The sequence below is a fragment of the Macaca nemestrina genome, chromosome 19 (assembly GCF_043159975.1).
Source record: "Macaca nemestrina isolate mMacNem1 chromosome 19, mMacNem.hap1, whole genome shotgun sequence".
In the NCBI taxonomy this organism is placed as follows: domain Eukaryota; kingdom Metazoa; phylum Chordata; class Mammalia; order Primates; family Cercopithecidae; genus Macaca; species Macaca nemestrina.
In genome coordinates this window covers 25,784,469-25,809,112 of record NC_092143.1, presented here as the reverse complement: position 1 = coordinate 25,809,112, position 24,644 = coordinate 25,784,469, and the positions used below count along the sequence as shown (strand labels likewise).

The window sequence follows — 24,644 nt, the reverse complement described above, 5'->3', positions numbered from 1 at the left end:
AAGAATCTGTTGGCCACATACATACACATGCCACAATAAATAGGAATTACATGTAACTTGAGATTTTCCCATTATGATTTCCCCTTAAATAAAAGACTTAAAGGAAAGAAAATGAGAGTATATGAGTGATGTGTCATCTTCACATCAGTTATAGTTGTCTGAACTGGGAGGCACAAATAATGTATTTTGTTGGAGTTTGGCAAAAGGCAAAGTTATTATCCATATAGTTTTGGAAGAAGATTTTCTCAGAGCAAAGGTTTTGTTGTTTCCAGAACTGGATATTACTTATAAAGAAATAAGTTTGGAGATATAGCAGAAAGCTTTTAATATGTGAGACTCAGTTTTTGAGTGTAAAGGACATATGTGCAATGTGTTGATGCATTTGTTGATATGCACGTTGATCCAAAACATTGCTTTAACTTGTCCCTCCTGGTTGACACAACTGTAACTGATGTGAACATGGGAGATGATTAATATACCTTCACTCCTGTTCCCTTAAATATATTATTTGATAGGGAGGAAGTTAACACTAAGGAAGCTTGTCGATAAATATCAATCATGATTTCACAGATGTTTAAATTGCAAATAAGATTTGCTCTTTCACATAATAGTGATCATTGGAGTTTGCATGTTGCAATCAGTGTAAGGTTTTTTGGACACAGCATTTAATGTCTTTGGATTATTTTTCATTAATATGTATTAATGATCTCTTGCTATATCGCAAGTATGGGAGTTGGAACAGTAAACAAGTTATGTCCCCCTTTGCACAGTTTCCATCATTTCATGAAGGACTAGAGGCAAAAAGCAAGCAATTAAATATTATTAACCAAAGGCATTGTTACTAAAATTATGTTGTTATTATTGCTATAATTTATTACCAATTAAATAAACCAGAATTTATCTGATAAGTGCTAACTGGAAAATTAAAAGACAATACTGTGATAATGAATGACTTCGTGGCATTTTCAGTTAGGGTTGTTTGGAAGACTTCCTGAAAAAGTGATGTATCATCAGGGATCCAGGTGAAAAAGTTAACCAGATAATGAGAGGCACGATGCTATGACAGCAAGAGTATGGATATAGAAGCAAACCTGCTGCAGTTTAATTTCATTCTATGTCATTCTTAAACCTTGAAATCTTGAGCAATTTACCCTTGGAGCCCGTTTGATAAAATGTTACAGAATTTTGACAAGAGGAAAAATGAGATGATATACATTGAGTGTCCGTGACACTATGGAAGAATTTAATTTCCATGATGACTTACGAAGTGCTGAGACTTTATGAACTAACTCCTTCAAATACTTCATCCAATAAACAAGTATTTGACTGTTTTACCACTTCTGTGCCCCTTTCTTTAATTTTTTTGGGTGAATTCTATCACAGAGTTGAGGGAGAAAAGACTGGCACTTCCACAGACAACAGAAAAAGAAAGCATTGTTCCTGAATCTTCTAAAGAGCAAGCCTCAACTAGGATCTTTGTTAGATGCAGATGTTATTAATTCTGCTCATCTCCCCAGAAACCACCAACACACTGGTGGATGGGTGTTAATTATGGTGCTGTTCCTCTCAGGCAATACTGGAGTGAGATGACTACATCCACAGAGGTTAGACATAGCCTCTGGCAGGACTGTGCTTACTGGGCTCAGCCCATCACATCCGCCTTCTTGAGAAGCTGAGTGAGATGCACATGGCATTCATAGTGCACAGCACAGTTTTCAGCTCAAGTAGAAGAGGCAATTGATAAAAATAAGTAATTCTTTGATAAATTTATGGATAAAGAAGGTAGTTCATTGACACTTGGAAAATTCACATCTAAAGATGCTTCGGGTTTTGTCATCTCATAGGCATGCAGAAATACATACCTGCACACAAACATGCACATGTATTCCCCCAAGTAACAGCTATACATTTTTTTAAAGTAGAAAATTGCTATGTTATGATTTTAAGTATTTTCCTTCTATTGTTCTTGACACTACAGTTATGGATGGATAGGATCAAAATTGTTCAACAATGTTTTTCCCCCAGTTATTTCAAAGGAAAACCTTCCTCCTAGAGTCTATCAGCTGGCTGTATTTGAAGGTACTTTATCAAACAAAAGTCAAAACAGAAAACTAAACTAAATTTTTTAAAAATGGAAAAGTCTGGCAAAGAAAAGAGGCATGGTTGGGGGAAAATGTCTGTGATGGGTTTGGACTTGATTGGGACAACTTTCAAATCTTATAAAAGAAAACGGAATTCCCCTGAGTGGCAGCCACAGACAAATTGACATGTTCAGACTAAAATGTGTCCTTGTTCAGAACCAGGAAGGAGCAAAGCCTCTTGCTGGGGATTAAAGAAGCAGTGGGAGAGAGTTAGGGCAGTAAGTAAAATTCAAGTTTATGAGACTTTGTGCTGCTACTTGTTGAAAATCTACCTGCTAATCTGAGGTGCCCCACTGGCACGTTATTAGAGACGTAACTTGATCTACTTGGGTCCTATTCTTTATTGCTTTGTATTGGGATTGGATTTTATGATAATCAACATTCTCAGGTATTTTGTCATTTTCTTCAAAAATTTATCTATTATTCAACTATTATGCTTGGAACAACTCTGGAACTTATGTTTATTGCAAATACAACATTAGAAATCTGGAAGGAATAAGTCAGTACAGGAGGTCTACTAATGCCACATATAATATAATCCTGAATATAAGTAGTAATATTGACTGTAAATAATAAAAAATTTTATCGATTATGTAATTCTGAGAGAAACAATAGAGAATTAGATAGATAGATAGATAGATAGATAGATAGATAGATAGATAGATAGGTAGATAGATCAGTAGATAAACAGACAGATAAAGTCCCTAGTAACACATCAGCTTTTAAAGACAATCTTCAAGGTATGCATCTAGCAGTTTGCATAATTCTTTCTATCCCACATTTTAATTCAGACAATTGAGTATTTATTTAAAACACCAAATTATTTACAACTTTGTTTTAATTATGATAGCTATGATTCCTTTCAGTGTCACTACCAATTAATCTACCAGTAAATGTCATAAAGCAATAAGGGCAACAGGTCATGAAATATAAATATATTTGTTCATATAAATATTTATTTGCAAAGATGAGACTGTAATACAACTGTTGGATGGCACCAGAACCATGGCATAGTGGCCAAAATGTGTACTCTTTAGGGAACATATTTTATAAATTCACACTTGGTTTTTCAAATGTGATTTTAGTGATGAGGAGTATCATGTGTGGAAATGTGGGGAATTTTTATTTACATCAAAAGTTGAATGTCAAAATAGAGGTAAAACTGGCTGAGTCTCACAAAAATACTGATGAAGCAGGAAAAATTTAAAATATTTTAGAAGCATCCAAAAATTCAACCAGGTCAAGAAAGACATGACTTAGCAAGAGCATGTATATAAAATTACTTAGTAGTTTGAATTCTCAGTAAACTCAATTTGTGTGGACAATATGATGTGGCTGCTAGAAAAGTTAATGCATGCTTAGGCTACATTAAAGGGAGCAAGGTATCTAGAACATGAGAGATGACAGCCCAATATGTATTACTGGCTGGGTGCCATGGCTCATGCCTGTAATCCCAGCACTTTGGGAGGCTTAGGTGGGTGGATAACTTGAGATAAGGAGTTCAAGACCAGCCTGGCCAACATGGTGAAACCCCATCCCTAATAAAAGTACAAAAATTAGTCAGGTGTGGTGGTGTGCTCCTGAGGTGGGAGAATTGCTTGAACCTGGGAGACAAAGGTTGCAGTGAGCCGAGATCACATGCATTCTAGCCTGGGTAACAGAGTAAGACCCTGTGTCAAAAACAAACGAACAAACAAAAACCTACTGTACTACTGTATTACTCAGTGATTCTGTGTCCAGTTCTGGGCTTCTCACATTAGGAGGGCTCTAGATTCATTAAAAACCATATCAAGGAGATTTTTAAGAGGATGGAGAAGTTTCAAACTTTTTCAAAGGATGAACAGAGGATATTTTGTTTCGTGAACAGAATGGTTAAGAGTAACCTTGATTCTTACTTATGATCTGTCGTTAACGATTTGAACGGCTATTACATGAAAGAGGAATGAGACTTGTACTTCAGGGCACAGTAAGATAACTTTTCTAGACCAATAGTGTAATCTCAGTGGACCTCATTAGGGATGGTGACTCCTGTGGCATAGAGGTATGTTTCATGGCAATGTGGTGTAGAGGGAAGAACGTGGTTTGAGGAATCAGATCTGTAGGCACCTCTTAAGGGTGCCACTTATGACTTATCTCTGTGATCTATACTTCTTTAAAAGGAAAATGGGAAGATTGCCTTTCAAGGTTACCAGAATGATTACATGAGATTATATATGTAAAGCACTGAAAACAATAGGTATCCAGTAAACATTAGTTCTTTTTTTTCTTCCTTCTGTCTCTGGTGGTGATCAACCTTTGAGAACCATTTTAGGGTGAGTTTACTAAGGATTCAAGTTTCCAAACAGTGACTGAACTACATGACTTTAATGTACCTTACTTACCTCATTGAAATTCCATGTAAAAATACAATACTGGATTTCTTTATAGGAGTTGTGTATGTTCTTTAAAAGGTAATATTTGTAGCTTGTATTAGTGTATTCTCATGCTGCTATAAAGAACTGCCCGAGACTGGGTAATTTATAAAGGAAAGAGGTTTAATTGCCTCACAGTTCAGCATGGCAGGAGAGGCCTCAGGAAACGTCCAATCATGGCAGAGGGCACCTCTTCACAGGGTGACGGGAGGGAGAATGGGCCTAGTGAAGGGGGAAGCCCCTTATAAAACTATCAGATGTGGTGAGAACTAACTCACTATCACGAGAATAGGATGAGGGAAACCACCCCCATGATTAAATTATCTCCACCTGGTCTCTCCCACAACATGTGGGGATGATGGGAATTACAATCCAAGATGAGATTTGGGTGGGGACACAGCCAAATCATATCATAGTCTATGCAATGTGTTCATAAACACTAGCTTACAGAAAATTTAAAGAACTCTTTGGAATCTAACTTGTTATGGAAATAATTGGTGAACCTGCTGCATAATAAAGTGAAAGAAGACAGCTTCAATATATTGATACCTCATGACAGCTCATCTATGAGACCTGCAGATGTCCTGAAAGTTAGAGTGGAACTAATTTAGAACATTTCACTTTACATGAAACAGCCTGTATTTTCATAAGCAAGGTCCAATATACTACAAATCTACTTTTTAAAGTTAAGTTGAATAATAATTCAAGCAAGAAAGACTCTAGGCCCACTCTTTACCCCAAGTTCCTCAATAGCCTATTGTATTTTTAAATAAAAACTCAAGTATCATAAATCTGATGGTTGCAAAGTATATTTAGTATTCCAGTTTAAATTATCTAGGTGATACTGTCATTAAACTGGTGACCACAACATTAAGAAAAAGTGGTTGGCCGAAGAGAATTTCTAACACATCTCACACTGAAGTATGATATCATTTTTGCTTGTTTTCAGGTTTCCAAAAAATTCATGATGTTTAGCAGTAAGATTTTCCCCACAGTCTGCCTTTTAAACTAGCCTGCGTTATGAACATCTATCACACAGACTACACCACTGTTCTTGCTGTTCGCTAACATTCAGCAGAGTTGATTTCAAATTGTTTCACAAAAAAAACCCTGTTAGGAAGTGGATTTCTAATTTCACACATGATTAAAAGTAAACACACAAAAAGGCCTTTTAACCCATATTTTGAAGGGCACATAGATTTAATTCTACAGTAATAATACTTGAGGAAACATTGTTTTAGATTCTTGTAAAATATATTATGATTTGTATGATTTTCTTTATATAAACACTTCTACCTTCAAATTGTGATTCAGTGTCATTAATTTTGTGGTAATTTCATTTATTCTGTAAGGGCAATTCTACCTTTTCAACCATTATATTGCCAGTTTTGAAATACATCTATTTGGTAAAGAATCTCTAGACTGCTAATGGGTTTGCCTGTTGGCAAGGATACAGCAGAATAAACAATAACTAAAAATCCACGTTGACCTGTTGTCATCATTGTCATATCAAAATAAGACTTTATTTTAAAAAAAACAGATTTAAGACAGAGTTTTGCTCTTATTGTCTAGGCTAGAGTGCAATGGCACAATCTCAGCTCACTGCAACCTCTACCTCCCGGGTTTAAGCATTCCCCTACCTCAGCCTATAGCTGGGATTACAGGCATGTGCCACCATGCCCAACTGATTTTTGTATTTTTTAGTAGAGACAGAATTTCACCATGTTGGCCAGGCTGGTCTCGAACTCCTGACCTTACGTGATCTGCCCACCTCGGCCTTCCAAAATGCTGAGATTACAGGTGTGAACTACTGCGCCCAGCCCAGAGTTTTTATATATATATATATATATATATATATATATATATATATATATATACACACACACACACACACACACACACACACATATATAATCTAAATTTGTTAAATACAAATTGACACAGAAGAGTAGAAAGTCAGGTGTATATATAAAATAAAAAGCAAAATGTAAGTCCAAGACAGAAAATTTTGGAAAGCTAACTTTGATTTCAAATTCAACTTCATAAATATGATTTGGGATTTTCTTAGTGGGTGAATAAGGGCAGGCAGGTAAGGTCCATTCTCTTACTTTCAAGAGCTTCAGTTCTGGTAGTGGGGTGCCTCGGAGGCAGATAGCAAAATGTATGCATTAAAACAAGCTTTGTGTAAAGGATGTTAGACAAAAAACTAAATATTTGTGGGTGAGTTCTTAATACTAAATAAAGATATTTGTATATTGTTTTAAACAAATTTAGATTTGCCTTTTAGATATAATCACATGCATTACTATAAATTAATTTTTTCCCTTTTAATATAGTCAGGAAAAATCCACAGCATTTAGCAACAGCACACCTTTGGATAAAACTGTTTATAGTTATATGTTTTGTTTCAGCATCAGTGAGAAAATACACATTATTTTGCCACCATTTAAAATGCTGGTACTCCTTTATTTTATATAGTGTTTTGTTTCATATGTGGAATATTAAAATCACCTTAACAACTGCAGATGAAATAGTCACACTCCATGCTACAGCTCCCTGACTACAACTAAAAACTCTGCATAAAATATGACAGGTTTGAAGGTCTCTGAAAGGACTCTGAAAAGTGAATAAGAATAAGGGGACTCATAGGAATGTCAGAAATAGAGGGGAGAGTGAGCAATGTATTTCCTGAGGTTATTACATTCTGTATATCCCAACAGGCTCCAAATCAGATTAAACTGCAGATCTTTGAACAGGAACACACCAAAAAAGCTTCAGAAAAGTTCACTTCCTCTGCCCAGAAGATGGGAGTGGGATAGGGGTGGGGAGGCTACAGAAAAGCCTTTAGACTCTTCTTGGCCATCTCCATCCAAGTGTCAACAAAGAACTAGTAGCCCTCCCCTCCCTATCATGGGGGTGGCAGTGCGGATGGCAGCCTCAGTGGGGTGAAGTTTTTGTTACCTTTTACTCTTGCCCCCCTCAGCTAGAAAGACAATCTCAGACCCTAAGGGGTGAAGCCCATGGTAACTGTCAATCCAGAATCCTCTATCTAGCAAAATTAAATCTCTCAGAAATAGAGCAAATTGAGAAAATTATCAAGTGAAAACTAAACAAATTCATCACTAGTAGGTCTACTTAAAGGAAATACTAAAGGAAGTTCTTTGAGTGGAAGGGAAATGGTTAAAAGGGGAAACCAGCTGGTTGTGGTGGCTTATGCCTGTAATCCTAGCACTTTGGGAGGCAGAGGCAGACTGAGCACTTGAGGTCAGGGGTTTGAGACCAGCCCAGCCAACATGGCAAAATCCTGTCTCTACAAAAAATACAAAAAATTAGCTAGGCCTGGTGGTGCACGCCTGTAATCCCAGCTACTTGAGAGGCTTAGGCAGGAGAATTGCTTTAACCCGGGAGACAGAGGTTGCTGTAAGCCAAGATCACACCAGTATACTTCAGCCTGGAAGACAGAGTAAGACTCTGTCTCATAAACAAAACAAAACAAAAAAACAAAGGAAACCTGCCTACAAATTCAGGAATTTTTGTTTAAAAATTAGTAGAAATCTTCAATATCTGAGTAAACAACATGGGCTATTTTTCACCTCTTATATTCATTATAACGTATACGACTGTTAAAAGCAAAAAGCATAACATTGCTTGATGGACTTTGTAACAGGCTGACATAGTTACCTGTGAAAACTGTAACATCAAGGAGACAGTCTACAGGGACTTATATATTTGTAAAGTGTCTATTTATTAGTGCCATTTGGAATATAAAATATCACTCTAAGGAGATTCAGGAAAATTAAAAGGGAAGCACAAAATACAAGGAACCTAGAATTATTAAGTTTAAATATTTACCTAGTAAGAATTTCAAGATAAGAGACTAGGGAGAAAAGCAGAAGAGTGATATTCTAAGGGTTGATGACCAATAGCTTTCCTGAAAAAGGCCAGAAGAAAGACAATAAGCACACTTAACCCCAAGAAGGGTATCTAGAAAGGAGCCTACATCCTCAATATATTACAGTTAGATCGTGGAACACCAATGACAAGAGAAAATTTGAATGAGTTTAAAAGCAAGGTGGAATTAAACTACTAGAAAACAATAACATGGAAATGGGGCAATCGTTTGATTTATAGCATTCTAAAGTATTTTGTATTGCTTGAGAAAAGGTTAATTCTGTTAGTTAACTTCAGACATTGTTAAGTCAAGTGTGTTATAAAGTTGTTGAAAAGGAATAAGAGGGAATTTTTAAAGCCTAATTAATCCACAGAAAACAGGCAAGTATAATAGTAAAAACAAGCAAAACAGGCAAGTATAACAGTAAAAACATGCAAAACTTAGTAAACGGAAAGCACAAAATAAATCCCCCATCAAAGAACATGATACTATAAGTGAATTAATCAAAACAACTTTAGATTTAAAAAAAAAAATCCACTTATGTGCTTCTTATAAGAGATACCTTTAAGACAAAAGGACCAGAAAAAAAATGTTGAAAGTTAAGCCCAGCCTCACATTAGTGATTGTTCAGTTAATGCCTTTTGCTTTAAATGACTCTCCAAGAGTTCTAATTTACTGAAGACTCTTTTTCTCCATTTGATATAATTCACTAGAGAAGGATGCAATAAGAAGTGATAATTTGGGTTTTTTTAAGGTAAAGTCATGCCTACCAGTTTACTTAATATAACATTTTCTGATCAGAAAATATCTTTAAAAAACAAATTTATATATTCATAATTCTAATTATACATTGTGTTTGGGTAAACCCAAAGAGAGAGGTGAAGAGGTCATATCTTTTATGACATTTTAGTCTGTCATGTACATCACTGTTTCCATAGATTTAGGAAGTGCTCTTGTGTTTAGTTTTTATTTTGTCCTGAAGACGTTATCTGTGCCTATAACTATGTTCAAGTGCATTTGGAATGAAAAGCTAACCATAAGTTCCGAAAAGTTGAAAAACAGGTGTTGATATAGACTGCAGCTTCTGACAAATGCATGGTTCTCCGCCAATGCCCCCCCATCATCATGTCCTCCTCACTTGACAAGTACAATAAACTGTCATCATGCTGTAGTTATATTTGTGCTGCAATTATTTCTTTTTATTTTTTAATTACCTATATGATATGGTTTGGATGTGTGTCCCCTCCAAATCTCATGTTGAAATGTGACCTTCAGTGCTGGAGGTGGGGCCCGGTGGAGGTGTTTGGGTCACGGGGGTTGATGCCTCATGAGTGGCTTAGTGCCCTCCCGTGGTTATGAGTTCATATGAGAGCTGATGTTTATGCAGCCTGACTGCTCCTCCTCACTCTCTCGCTCCCTGTCTTGCCATGTAATGTGCTGGCCCCACTTCACCTTCTGCCATGAGTAAAAGCTTCCTGAGCCCTCACCAGAAGCAGATGCCAGCACCATGCTTCCTCTACATCCTGCGCAACCATGAGTCAAAATAAACCACTTTTCTTTATAAAGTAACCAGTCTCAGATATTCCTTTATAGCAATGCAAGAACGCACTAACACACTATATGACTTTGTTTACATTATTACTGTTTTTCTGGCTGTGCTGTGAAAGCTTTTGAGAATCTTGGATTGGGATGAAACACATTGTCACTTTTGTTACCGAAGTAATAGTCTTATGTATTTTTTCATTTGAAATTATTTAATTTGGCAATAAGGATTTTAGGAATAAATTCATATCACTAAACAAGGGATAGGTATAATACACAAACGTCTAACAAGCAGATATGAAATGAAAGCTGGAATAGCAATAATCATAGTAGGGAAAAAAATTTTAAAGCAGAAAACAATTAGGATTTCAAGGGATTGTGAAATAATGATAAAAGTTATAATTCACTGGTTCAATACATACTGAACCTGTAAGCACCTAATGATGTAGCCAGCCTAAAATGTATTAACAGAATATACAGAGCAGGGAAAAGTGGGCAAATTCACAATCATAGTGAGAGATTTGACCAAAGTTCTTTCAGAAACGGGGCAAAAATTCATAAGGAGATAGGAAGTTTGACCAACACAATTTAAATCTCAATCCAATGGATGCATATGAAATCTTCACCCAATCAGCTGGGCACAGTGGCTCATGCTTGTAATCCCAGCACTTTGGGAGGCCGAGGCAGGCGGATCACCTGAGGTTGCATGTTCGAGACCAGCCTGACCAATGTGGAGAAACCCCGTGTCTACTAAAAATACAAAATTAGCCAGGTGTGGTGGCACACGCCTGTAATCCCAGCTACTTGGGAGGCTGAGGCAGGAGAATTGCTTGAACCCGAGATGCAACAAGAGTGAAACTCCATCTTAAAAAATAACAACAACAAAAAAAGAAATCTTCAACCAATAGAAGTTATTCTTTTTTAAGTATACATACAAATTCTTTTTATGCATAAATGTTTCCAAAAATGTACTAGGTTCCAACACAAAGCAAGTCTCAACAAATGACCAAGATCAATATCATACAATTAACATATTTTACTCACAATATTAAAAAATTATTTTGTAGGCTATTGTAACAGAATCTTAGGATATAGAAGTTTGTATGGCCCTTAACAGACTATTTCAATGTCTTTCCTTGATAAGTTTAGTTGTTTAAAATTTCCCATTTGTCTAAATTCAAACTAGATCAAAATTTTATTCCAGATCTTTAGCAACTTTGCTGTCAGTATAAAAAAGGTGGAAAGACATACTGAGTATTGTGTAAGCTCTCTGATAAAGAATTACCATTTTTTATGTCTTGGCAAGAAGAAAACTCTAGGAAAGACATAAATCTTGTCTCATTCTATGTGCATATCAAAAGTTATATATCTAAAGAACAAATGGCTCAATAAAAGAGCAATTGCTCCTGGCAAAGTTATTTAAATGGTACTTTTTCATTTAGAATGGATCATGATGGTTGTTATTACAATGAAAAGATTTGGTGTATTCCAGGTCTGTTTGAGTTGTCTTAAGAATGTTCAAGTTTATTTCTTTCAATAATATTCCGTCTCTGTTAATATATTTCAAACTTTTCAGTTTTATAATATATAAAGTGACATTTGAAGGAGACATTTGAGATCTTGGCCAACACCCACAGTTTAGAGGTGACAAGCCTGAGGTTCTAAGTGTGACACATCATTACTGGAAACAGAAGCCATGGCTTATGATTCTTAACCAGGTATTTTTGTACCAGAATATAGTTTTGTTAAAATATAATTTTAAAATAAAAAAAATCATAACTCTCAGGAAATATGTAATCAACATGTGTAAAAGATTTTCTTTAGCTTATTAGTTAATAAAGAATATCAGTAAGATATAATGACCAGCTCAGAGAGCATTTAAGAAATTAGATATTAATTATCAATTTTAAAAACAAATATTAGGATAAGATTGCTGAGTTAAAAATAAAAGGTATGGAAGTTTTCTGTTCCACTAGACAAAAGTAATTTATATTTCTACAGGACAAACCTCTACAGGTTAACAAGCAACTTCACCAATTCTGGGACTTTTAATCAATAATAACATTGATACGAACTAAATCCCTTCCCCTAGACAATCCTAAGTGGCTTTTTCCCTCATATATTATTGAAAGGACTTTCTGCTCATCTTTTGCATTATTTTCATGGTTTAGATTAGGTCAACCAACTAGGTCTATGTGTCAAATTCAGCTCATCACCTGTTTTGTAAATGAAGTCTTTTTATTTTTTATTCTTTTAGAGATGGGATTTTGCTCTGTTACCCAGACTGGAGTGTGGTGGCATGATCATAGCTCACTGTAACCTCAAACGCCTGGGCTCAAGCAATCCTCCTGCCTCAGCTTCCCAAGTAGCTGGGACTATAGGTGCACACCACCATGCCTGGCTAATTTTTTAAAATCTTTTGTAGAGATGGGGTCTTGCTATGTTGCATAGGCTGGTCTTACACTCCTTAGCTCAAGTGATCCTCCTGCCTCTGCCTCTCAAAGCACTGGGATTACAGGCATGAGCCACCATACCCAGCTATGAATGAAGGTTTCTTGGAGTCCAGGTTTGATTTGATTATTTCTGGGGGTGTGTCAATAACATTAATTAATCATACAGTTCTTCTTGAGTTTGCTCTGCCAATCTAGAACTCTACAATATTGAGCAACTACTAAGGCCACAAAATTCACTTCTGTCTAGAAATTTTCAGAAGGAACTTGGGTTGGACTCTTGATCTCTCTTGTTGTTGTTTTCTAAGGCTAGGAAACCAACCCAAAAACATTCCCTCCACTAGATTTTGCCCGTAGTACCTATAAATTTAGGTGAAATCTTCTATTCTAGAGGCCCGTCAAATTTGCTAAGTTCTTTAGCCTTCCAGAATTTTACTTCTTTCCTATTCCCTGTCCTAGGACTCTAGAAGCAGGTCCTGCATCAACTCACATATGTTCCTTAATGGTGAGTTGCTGCCATACTTGATTAAATATGAATCCCTCTCAAATATGACACTCCAAGTGTAGATTTGGTTGCTACAGTGATTTAGGCAGTTAAGTTCTGGTAAAAATAGGCAGAGATTCTTATCAATCCTATGCAAATAACTTATTACCTTGGAAAGTAAGAAGACTCTAAATATTTGCTTCCAAATTTTGAGTGGGTCAGTGACACTTAGATATCATTTAGAACATTTGACTTAAGTTTACAAAAGCATAATCTACTAATATAGCTTAAGAAGAAAGATAGTGATTCTCTATATACTTACTAAAAGTAGAAAATTAAAACAATGTCAGTCATATCCCAGACAAATAATCACAATTAAATTTTCCTCATGAGCTCATTTTGTCCTGGTGATTAATTTTTCTCACCTTGGATCTGAGGTCAGCGGTCTGCCTTCATATAATACGTCTGCTAGTGGACTGAAAGGAGCCTAGGAGATGATGACTCACCCCACTGTAGAGTCGGAGAATTGTCTAAGCCGTGAGAATTTGGAAACCTATCCCTAAGAGCCTGTTCTTTGCAGAGTACTTGATACTGTCTCTTCTATGAGACTCTGGAACTGTCTTTTGTGCCAGATACCAATTCTAGCCTATACCTTAGAGCAGAGACTTCAGGCAAGCACCAGGAAGCAGAGATGTATTGGCTGTGGTTAATTTATTACAATAACCAATAATATAAGAACAAACGACAGTAAAATCTTCCAATAGGTTTTCATAATGACTTGATCAATGTTTTCTCGGAGGGTAAGATTAGATTATGGAAGGCACTGAAGAATCTCCAAAGCCTTTTTAAAAACCACATAATTTCTGATATATTTATATGAATATTTTAGTTATATAAACAGCCTAAGGAAGCCTGGGCATCTTCTTTGGTTTTATTATTCTTTCTACAAATCTCTTGGAATGGTATTGAACAAGTTAGTAAATAGGAAGCCACCAAACAAACCTAAGTATTTCTAGCATCTTTCATTTTATAAGATAAAAGAACAAATTTCTCAGGTGCCCTCTATGAAACCTGAGAAATAATTCTATGGGTGAATTTTAGGGGATCCAAAGCTGAAAGACAATTTTCAAATTATGAATCTCAAACATAAATGTACATATGTGAATAATTTTGTATAACACATTAATTAATAAGAACTAGATTTATGGTTTGGGAAAATGTGAGAAATTATGTGTATCTAGACAATTTAACAAAGACTGAGTCACATTATAAAACTGGCCAATATCTACCATAAATCTTTGACATTACTTGTTCCATCAGGCAAAAATTATTTGCGTATCTAACAGACAAAATTCTACAGATTAACAAGTAATTTTACAAAGACTAGAACCTTTCATTAATAACAATAAATGAGACAAAAGTGCATTCCTCTATACCTGTGCTGTCCAGTAAGGTAGCCCCTAGCTATTTAAACGTGGCTACTTCAATGTAACTTTAATTAAAATTAAATCTAATGTAAAAAAAGCAGTTCTTCAGTCACACTCTGCACTTTTCTTGTGTTCAGTAGCTATACTTTCTGAGGCTACCATACTGCACATTACAGAAATGTCTTTGGGACAAAGCTGTGCCTATCTAGACAGTGCTTTGGTGACCATGGCCCTTGTATGATATTACTGGGACATGCTGACCACCTTTTTGCCTTATTTCAGATAATTTTTCTAACACTTTTTTTTTTGAGATGGAGTCTCACTCTGTTGCCCAGGCTGGAGTGCATCTCAGCTCACTGCAACCTCCGCCTCCTGGGTTCAAGCAATTCTCCTGCTTTAGCCTCCTGAGTAACTGGGATTACAGACACCTGCCATCATGTCCAGTTATTTATTTTTTTTTTTTTTGTAGTTTTAGTAGAGAAAGGGTTTTGCCATGTTGGCCAGGCTGGTCTCAAACTCCTGACCTCAGGTGATCCACCCGCCTTGGCCTCCCAAAGTGCTGGAATTACAGGTATGAGCCACCACTCCTGGCCGACACTTTTGTGATAGAATTTATAACAATTTAAAAGTAAAACTAGGTAGTAAATGCCTGTTGCATGAAAGATCTTTTCATATATCATGATGATGCCAAACTGGATAATTGTATGAGTAAACCAAATTATACATAATAATTTTTGGTAGTGTCACATTATAGAGAAGTGGCTTTAGAGCAACACATACTTTTAAAAATGTATAATATTACCAAAATATAGTACGTATTACTTGGTTTACTTGGTTTTATAGGGGTTGATTCAGTCAACCTCTACAAAACCATGCAAGTTGGGATATTTGTGAATGGTCTGGTAAAACTGAGTAGGGTCAAAATGGGAAGATGTGAGGTAAGGCAACCGCAGTATCTAAGAAAATTTGTGCTGCCTTTTGCTTCATGTAGAATTTTATTTTTCTATGCTCGATTATGATGAAATGGAATTACAAATATTGCTGCAAAAGTAACTTTCGTATTCAATAGAACCTAGTTTTATAATAGCACCCAATAGTGCAGTAAGGAAATACATTATCTGATTGGATGTTATTAAAATGAAGATAGTTAACTTTATAATAAAGAACTACTTTACAATGGTTTTCTCATTAGCAAAATGAAAGTCTTATTTCCCTGAATTTCATTATTGTTGTAAATTTCTTCATTTAGTAAAAAAAATGGCTATTAATAGCTATTAGGTGCCCATTACATAAACAAGATAGAAACCGGGTCTTCCCATCTGGAGGGTGCAGACTGATAAGGAAGACAGAAAATGAATAACTAATTAATAAATTTTATGAAGAAGTACAAAGGGAAGACTCTAGTCTCTGGGTGTGTGTGTATGGAGGATGCAGTCAAGTAAGTCATCTCCAAGCGAGTGATATTTCAAGAAGACCTGAGGATAAGCAGGGATTTTCTAGGCTAAGGGGGGTTGTGGAGGGAATTGAGTGAGGAATTTCAGGAAGGAGATATCAGGTAGATAAGCCCTGACAAAAGAGATAGCATAAGCATTTGAGTTTTTCATTGTATGGGACACTGCCGGAGGGTCGTATGTAATGGCAAAGTATGAACAAATAAGCTATGTTTTGCCAGACAGAAATGTACACTCACCCACGGGAATGTAATCATCAGGAATGGGAAGCTTTAGGGACTTGAAAGTACAGTTTTTAAATGTTATTTCCTTTTGTGGCAAAAAGAAAGAGAACAAATTGGTACAGATTATCTTCATACATCAGATTGCAGAAGAAAACTGCATAAATAAACCACCTCCAAATGACATGCTTCTCATTCACAATTGCTCAAAATGATTCTCTCTGTGGAAGAAAAAACTACTTACATAGTCATGGACTTTCCACAAAGGTCAGTTTTGAACCGTATCATAGTTTACTTATTCACTGTTGACTCTCTGGGTTGTCTTATGCACACAAGGCTTCTTCCCTGGATGGGTTAAGAGTTAAGTCTTGGATGGGCTTATTGGCTTTAGGCATCGAGAAGAGAAAGAGGCTACTCCCTTTGTCTAGAATAACAACCACAATTTTATTGCCAAAAGTACTCAACCTTTATTTATAGTTTCAATTATAGGGCATCTACATTAAGATACGTAAATAACATTAAATTTGATTGCAGAGTTTTATATTAGCTAATGAGTAGATTGATCAAAATTTAATTTTGAAGTTTATCGGGTATATCTTGGCATCATTCTCCCTTTCCACATACCTCTTATGATATATTTATCCAACTCTGTTAGAAATATATGTTGCTGGGTTTGGCATTCTTTCTTGAATGTGAGCACATAATAATCTTTGTATTTCCAGCACTTACCACTGTGCCTGGCAAAGAGAGATGCTCAATATATGTTTATTGAAAGAATAAACAAGGGAAAAAATGAATGTGAACATACCAGGAGAAAGGAGAAATCTTTAAATTATTTTCTTAAATAAATGAATTTTTCACTTCAAATGTATGTGATCACATCTAAATTATTTGACTAAATAATATTGAAGAAGCAAGAATTTTCAAACATAAGAATATCAATATAATCATTCATAATATGTTCAACTTTTATTGAACACCAACTAGGTTCAAATCAGCCATAAAAAGAGGTGTCAGATATGCTTCTTGGCCTTCTGGAAACTTGTGACAAAGTTGAACAAGAAAAATGTGTGCTTAAAAATGTAATGGCCAATGTAGAAAATGTATATTAACTGATGAATGGGTACAATAAAAAGTGAGAGATGCCAGACTTTGGAAGGTAAAGAGAAAATGTCTTACAAATCACAGGTTTATAAGAGAGAAGAGCTTACATATTATACCACACTCCTCTGTTCTTAGATGACTAACCACTGAGTCATAATCTTGTCTTTCTGCATATATTTCTTATTATTTATTTTATAGCTGACTGCCTTTGAATACATTGCTTACATTTTCCGCATAAGAAGAACTGGAAAAGAGGAGGAAATGAATATTTATTGATCACCTATTGATATGGTTGGGCTCTGTGTCCCCACCCAAATCTCATCTCAAATTATAATCCCCATAATCCCCACATATTGAGGGAGGGATCTTGTGAGAGGTGATTGGATCATGGGGGTGGTTTCCCCCATGCTGTTCTCATGACAGTAAATGAGTTCTCTTGAGATCTGATAGTTTTGTAAGTGACAGTTTCCTCTCTTTCTCTCTCTCTCACCTGCTGCCATGTAAAACATGCCTGATTCTCCTTCCGCCATGATTGTAAGTTTCCTGAGGCTTCCCCAGCCATGCAGAACTCTGAGTCAATTAAGCCCCTTTCTTTATAAATTACCCAGTCCCGGGGAAGTTCTTTACAGCAGTGTGAAAATAGACTAATAGACCTATCATATCCCAGGCATTGCAATCAGATTTTTCCATAATGTACCTCTACCTTAAATCCCTTTTTAGAACATAACCACATTCATCTGTTTTTTAATTTAATCTGTACCTTTTGCTAGTTGTGGAACAAAACTTACCTGAATGTTTTTCATAAAACAATTTTGTTGTAATATACTTTACCTAAAATAAGCCTCACCTATTTTAATTGTAAACTCAATGAGTCTTGAAAAATGTATATCTCTGTGCAACCATGGGTGTCTTCAAGATAGAGAATATTATCACCCCCCAAATTTCCCTGATGCTTCTTTGCAGTCAACCCTCATCTTGGGCTGCCTTTAATATGCTATTTGTCACTATAAGTTGATTTGCCTTCTCTGGAATTACATATAAATGGATCATACAATATGTACTCTTTTGTATATGTCTGCTTTCACTCGGTGTCATGTGTTTTGTTTCATTTTAATTGATTAGTTTTCAATAGTATTCCACCATATAGAAATACTACCTTTTGGCCAGGTACGGTGGCTCATGCCTATAATCCCAATACTTTGGGAGGCTGAGGCAGGTGGATCACCTGATGTCAGGAGTTCGAGACCAGCCTGGCCAACATGGTGAAACCTCATCTCTACTAAAAATACAAAAAGTTAACCAGTCATGGTGGCGGGCACCTGTAATCCCATCTACTCGGGAGGCTGAGGCACTAGAATTGCTTGAACCTAGGAGGCGGAGGTTGCAGTGAGCTGAGATCGCGCCATTGCACTCCAACCTGGGCAACAAGAGCGAAACTCTGTCTCAAAAAAAAAAAAAAGAAATACAGAAATACTACCTTTTTAAAATCAATTTTTCTTGTTGATGTACACTTAATCTTTTTCTTTCTTTCTTTCTTTCTTTCTTTCTTTCTTTCTTTCTTTCTTTCTTTCTTTCCTTCTTTCTTTTCTACTACAGATAAAGTTGCTATGACTTTGATCTTCAAATCTTTGTGTGGCATATTTTTATTTCTCTTGATAAATATCTAAGAGTGGAATGGCTGAGTCACATGCTAAGTGTACATTTAGCTTTGTAAGAAGTTGCCAAATTGTATTCCAAAGTGATTATTGCATTTTACTTTCTCCAGTACAAATAGTTTCTCTACATTCTCATCAGCATTTTGTATTCTTAATATTTTTAAGTTTAACCCTTCTAGTGGGTATGTAGTGGTATCTCATTATGATTAATTTGCATTTCTTTGAAGGCCTAATGGTATTCAGTATCTTTATGCGAGCTTATTAGGTATGCATATGTCTTCTTTTGAGAAATGTCTACTCAAATAATTTGCCCATGTAGATGTGTAAGAGTTATCTATATATTCTGGATACAAATTATTTGTAAGATATATGTATTGCAAATGTGTTCTTCTCTCATTCTGTAGCTTGCCTCTTTATTTTCATAACAGCTTAATTTGATATAGTCCCACTTACCTATTATTGTCTTTTATGGTTTTTCATGGTCTGGTGACAAGTTCACAGAGGAAGAATTCATCTCAAGGCTACAATTATTAAAATTCAGTTACTTGATTGATTCTGCATAAGGCAGTAATATTAAGGACCTTTCTATAAGAATGATTGTATCTTATGTTTTCTATTAGCTAATCCCCCAGATAATGAAACAATTCTCAGACATTGTCCTCCTAACCCCTTAGATGTCTAAATAGAAAGAGTTATAGAGCCTCAGGGATATGAAGGAAATAAGTCATTCTTGCTATCCTTACGTTGAATAAATATTTTAGTATTCAGACTATTTTTCCAACACAAATTTCCAGAACGTATTTTTATTAAAGAGAGCAATGTAGCATAACTCATCTGGATATTAGAAGAAGAAAGCAAATGAGTACCTTCTTTCCAGTGTTTTATTTATAGGATGCCTGCCTGAGTTTCCACAGCTTGACAGTGGAATGTCTCTAGTCAACGTATCACCTTCTCTCAAGTAGAATCATGACCCGGCAGTGGCTAAAGTGGTCCTGTTGGCACAGTGAGAGCTTTCTAATTAATTAGAGCTAGGTATGCATGCTGGATTAGCAACTTTGGCAAGTCTCTTAAATATTCTGAGCCACAGTTTTCTTCATTTGTAAAATGTAAAGCTTGGGATATATAAGCCAGTATATAGCAGGCTCTCACTAAGTGATAGACAGATAGACATAGACAGATGATAGATAGATAGATAGATAGATAGATAGATAGATAGATAGATAGATAATAAATAGATAGAGATAGATGATAGATAGATAGATAGATAATATAAAGAATGAAATGAGGAGATTTTATTGCTAGTACATTTTTATTAACAGAAGAAAGGAGGCTGAGAAATTGATGAAAACATATAATAAGACTAAAACTTGGTCTTCATTTTCAATAAACTCTACCTAGGTTTTTGGTCATGATGATAATCTAATAACCTGCTTTCATAAGAAGCATTTATTCTGGAAGTCACGGATACTAAATAATGTCCCTGGCATACAAAACCTAAGAGGCAAGTGGTATCACAATAATTTTCAAAGATAAGGCGAAATACAGTTAAATGTTACTAAGACCTTATCTCCCTATGACACCTTTTAAATTTTTAATTAGTAAATCAAAACTTGAAAAATACAAAAGGACTACATTAGAACACTCACCTACATTCCTCTGCCCATCCCACCATGTCACCCACAGCCCTGTTCCTTAAAGCCAAAGTGGTTTATTACCTATTCAGGGTTTCCTTTTGCCAATACAGTCAAAGATAAATGTATATTCTTTCCTACCTTTTGTCACACAAAAGTTAGTGTACTAAACTCACTGTTGCGCATCTGGCTTTTAAGAAATATAGTGGCCATGAGAAGCCAATAAGAATCATTCCAATCTTAGGTACTGTGCTGCTGAACCAAGAACTCTAAGCTCTTTTTTTCTTCTTTTTTTAAGACAGGGCCTCGCTGTGTTGCACAGGTTGGAGTGCAGAGGTATAATCTCAGCTCACTGCAACCTCTGACTCTTGGGCTCAAGCCATCCTCCCACCCCAGCCTCCCAAGAAGCTGGGACTACAGGCATGCACCACCATGCCCAGCTAATTTTTTGTTTGTTTGTTTGTTTGTATTTTTTGTAGAGACAGGGTCTTGCCATATTGCCCAGGCTGGTCTCGAACTCTGGGCTCAAGTAGCCCACCCACCTCTACCTCCCAAAGTGCTAGGATTATAGGGGTGAGCCACTGTACCTTGCCTCTAAGCTTTCTTTAAGTAAAAAGTGACCTACCTACTGGCAATGACTTAGTTCTCCTTTTGCCTAGAGACAGAAGGTGACAGTAGGTAAAAAGTCAAGGCCTCTACAATGTCTGAAGACATAATCTAGAGTTAAATACTTGTGAAAACAAGCCCTGAGGATTCTGACATTCTACCTTCTGGCAAAATCAGTCTTAAGGGGTTTGTTTTAGCCTGAAGGCTTGTGCTACAAATCAAAGTATATTTCAGCGTAAAAGTTAATGCAGCTTTTAATAGAGGAGTGAATGTTTTCATATGCAAAGCTTGAAAGGGAAAGAGAATCTAAAGCAGTCTTATTTTTCTGATTAGGACAAATGACCAGGAGAAGGCCTTTAAGGCAATTGTTTGCAAGGTGACTTAATTGTCACCCTAGAGGAAACTGTAAGCCTCTTGAAACACTGTCCTTCAGGAAATTTATAGGAGAGACCTTTCTGGCAGTCGTAATGGTGGGTGGAGCACAGTGTTGAAGTCATTATTGTGCATGCAGTTTATTTGATGACTAAACTGCCTGGAAGCAGTTTCATCTTTCTGAGTTTGTAAGCATCCTAGCTTGTTTTTCAATAACCTAAAAGTACATGTATATGATGTTACTTAAATCTATCAGAACGGAAGGCAGGAGGAAGTTGGGGTCAGTGATACTAATATCATAGAGTATAAGGTCATTTAAATCATTCGTAATGATTTAAATGAAAGAATACATTTGCTATGTCTGCAATAGATTGGCCTTCATTTCTGTGTTTTGCCTTTGCTGATAATCAAGTTTATTTGCATTTTCTGAGTATAAAGCAAGTAATTATGAGAACAAGTGCCCTGAAGACAGCTGAGTGGTAGGTGTAAGGCAGTCTGGCTTCCAGATTTTCTATGTTTCTAGATTGTGAGAGAGAAAACAGCAAATCCCTGGAGTCTAACCACAAGGAGGATGCTGCCCACTTGCATATGAAGACCAAAAGCTTCCAGTTGCATAACACTGTGCTTACCTCTGTGGATGTTGGCCATATCCCAGGACCTTGATAATAGGGCTCATGCCTCCTAAACTGTGCAGGAAAGCCTTGCAAATTTTGCATCTATGTCAACTCACCCTGTGAGGTCAGCTTTTGGCAGGATGACCAGACCATGTACTACTTTTGGAAGCCTGCAGAAGTTGCTGGCAATCCTCAGAAGTGTGTCTTCCAATTTGGAACAAGATTTTGAAGCCTAGATAGAAACAGAGAAAATCACTTTTCTTCCGGGTCCTGTATAACATAATCTCAAGCTTTCTTGGATGCCCACTCTTATTGCCTAAGCCAATTATTGTGTATCTGGCCCTTAATTCCACACTACTCTGCAGCATCTCATTCAGCTATTGTGCTATTTAGCTTTTACATACTGTAGTTTTCAACACTTTATGTCACTATATTAACATAACTGAATTAGAAGCTCTTTTGTGGCAATATTCTATTATTCATTCAGCCCATATTGATTGAGTTCCTACTATGAATCAGATCCTCTTCTAGGGGCTGATAATAGAGTTCCTGTTATCTTGGAGCTCCGGACAGTACAATGCAAATATGGAAATGCATCTATAATATGTCAGATGTGAATAATTAATGAAGATCAAGGGCCAAGAGAGTAGGAGCTGGTTTCCATTGAATCATGAGGGAAGAAAACTCAGTCTGTGTGGAACTAGGCAGAGTCCTGAGTTTAGTGAGGGAATGAGCCATTCAGACAATAAATACGGGAAAGAGCACCTAAGGCAGAGAGAATGATGATTGGTGGATGCCTGGTCCTTGCATAGCAGTGTGTTTGTCACATTCCAGGAAGATCAAGAAGGTAAATATGGCTAGAATAAAGAGGGAGAGGGGAGAGTAATAGGAGGTGAGATCAGATACACAACAAAGAGCCACAGAGGACAGAGCGAATCAGCTCATAGATCCTTGATAGAACTGTGGCCTTTATGCCCAGTGAGATGGGAAACCCTTGAAGAGGTGGGACAGATGAGAGACATGCACTGTCACATGTTAACGGTTCACTTGAAGGCTCTTAGGAAATTGACTGTAAGGGAGCCGGGGTGAAACACAGACCAGTTACAGAGATACCACATCACAGTCCAGACAAGGGATGTTAGTGGTGAAAACTAGTGCCTAGAGGGGTGTTTCTGATGTAATTTATATCCAGCAATCATCCCTCAAGAGAATTTGGGCCAAGCAATTTGCCTGAATCTGTGCTTTTTACCGTTGTACTAATCTGTTAAAATAGACAGTGAATAAATGTTATATTAAGAAGATAGATTGATTTCATTCATTGGAAAGTGTGTGAGCCATGGCTACTTGTACATCTCTTAGGTAGCTCATACTGGACTGAGACAAAATGATTAGCAGATTTGGATCTTTAATATTTCTTCTACCTTTCATGTCACATTTTAGGATAAAGTTCTAGTTATTTATTTTTATTTCAAAATGTGATAAAGAAATCTTCTAAGAGAAGATAAAAACCTGTTTTTATTTTCCTTTAAGATTTGGACTATACTGATATTCTAGCATTTTGAGGCTTAGACAGTAGGTGACTATATCTCATCATTAGCAATCTAGACCCAACAACTTGTTTCTTTTTGAAGGAGAATGTAGAGCGGGTCAGGCCCAAGGCTATCCGAGGAAGAAAAATATTTCAGAAAATGTTCTTTTCATCACAGTCACACAAATGACATATGTTTGGGGTAATGGATATGATAATTATTCTTATTTGATCATTACATGGACACATTGTATACATGTATTGAACTATCACAATATACCCCCAATTATGTACAGTAATTATGTGTCAATTAAAAATTATAATAGCCTTTCCATTTACCCAGAGAGGGTCCATATGGCATTATTCTGAATTCCCCTCAGAACTTAAAGGGAAACTTTTACAATGGCCAGAGACTGTGATGTCCTGAACACGAAAGAGGAGGATGTCCTCAAATTTCTTGCAGCAGGAACTCACTTGAGTGGCACCAAGCTTGACTTCCAAATGGAACAGTACATCTGCAAAAGGAAAAGTGATGACATCTGCATCCTAAATCTGAAGAGGACCTGAGAGAAGCTTCTGCTGGTGGCTCATGCCATCATCACTGTTGAAAGCCCTGCTGATATCTGTGTCATATTCTCCAGGAACACTGGCAAGTGGGCTGTGCTGAAGTTTGCTGCTACCACTTGAGTCACTCCTATTGCTGGCCACTTCACTCCTGGAACCTTCCTGCACCAGATCCAGGCAGCCTTCCAGGAGCCATGACTGCTGGTGGTTACTGATCCCAGTCTGTCACAGAAGCATCTTAAACTAACCTGCCTACCATTGCTCTGGGTCACACAGGTTCTCCTCTTTGCTGTGTGGACATTGTCATCCCATGCAACAATGAGAGGCCCCTCACTGGGCCTGACATGGTGGATGCCAGCCTGGGAAGTTCTGCATAAGCATGGCATCATCTCCCATAAATGCCCATGGGAGGTCATGCCTGATTGCTACTTCTACAGGAATCCTGAAGAGATTGAATAGGAAGAGCAGGCTGTGGCTGAAATTCCCAGGAGGAATTTCAGGGTAACTGGACTGCTGCATCTCTTGAGTCCAGTGCTACTCAGCCTGCAGAT

At 36.7% G+C, this 24,644-nt stretch overlaps 1 protein-coding gene across 1 annotated transcript in view; it reads left to right on the top strand.

Annotated features, from left to right (window-relative positions):
- LOC105477108 (RAB27B, member RAS oncogene family) overlaps positions 1-24,644 on the top strand; it is a 166,409-nt gene that overhangs the window by 2,945 nt on the left and 138,820 nt on the right. The window lies entirely within an intron of this gene.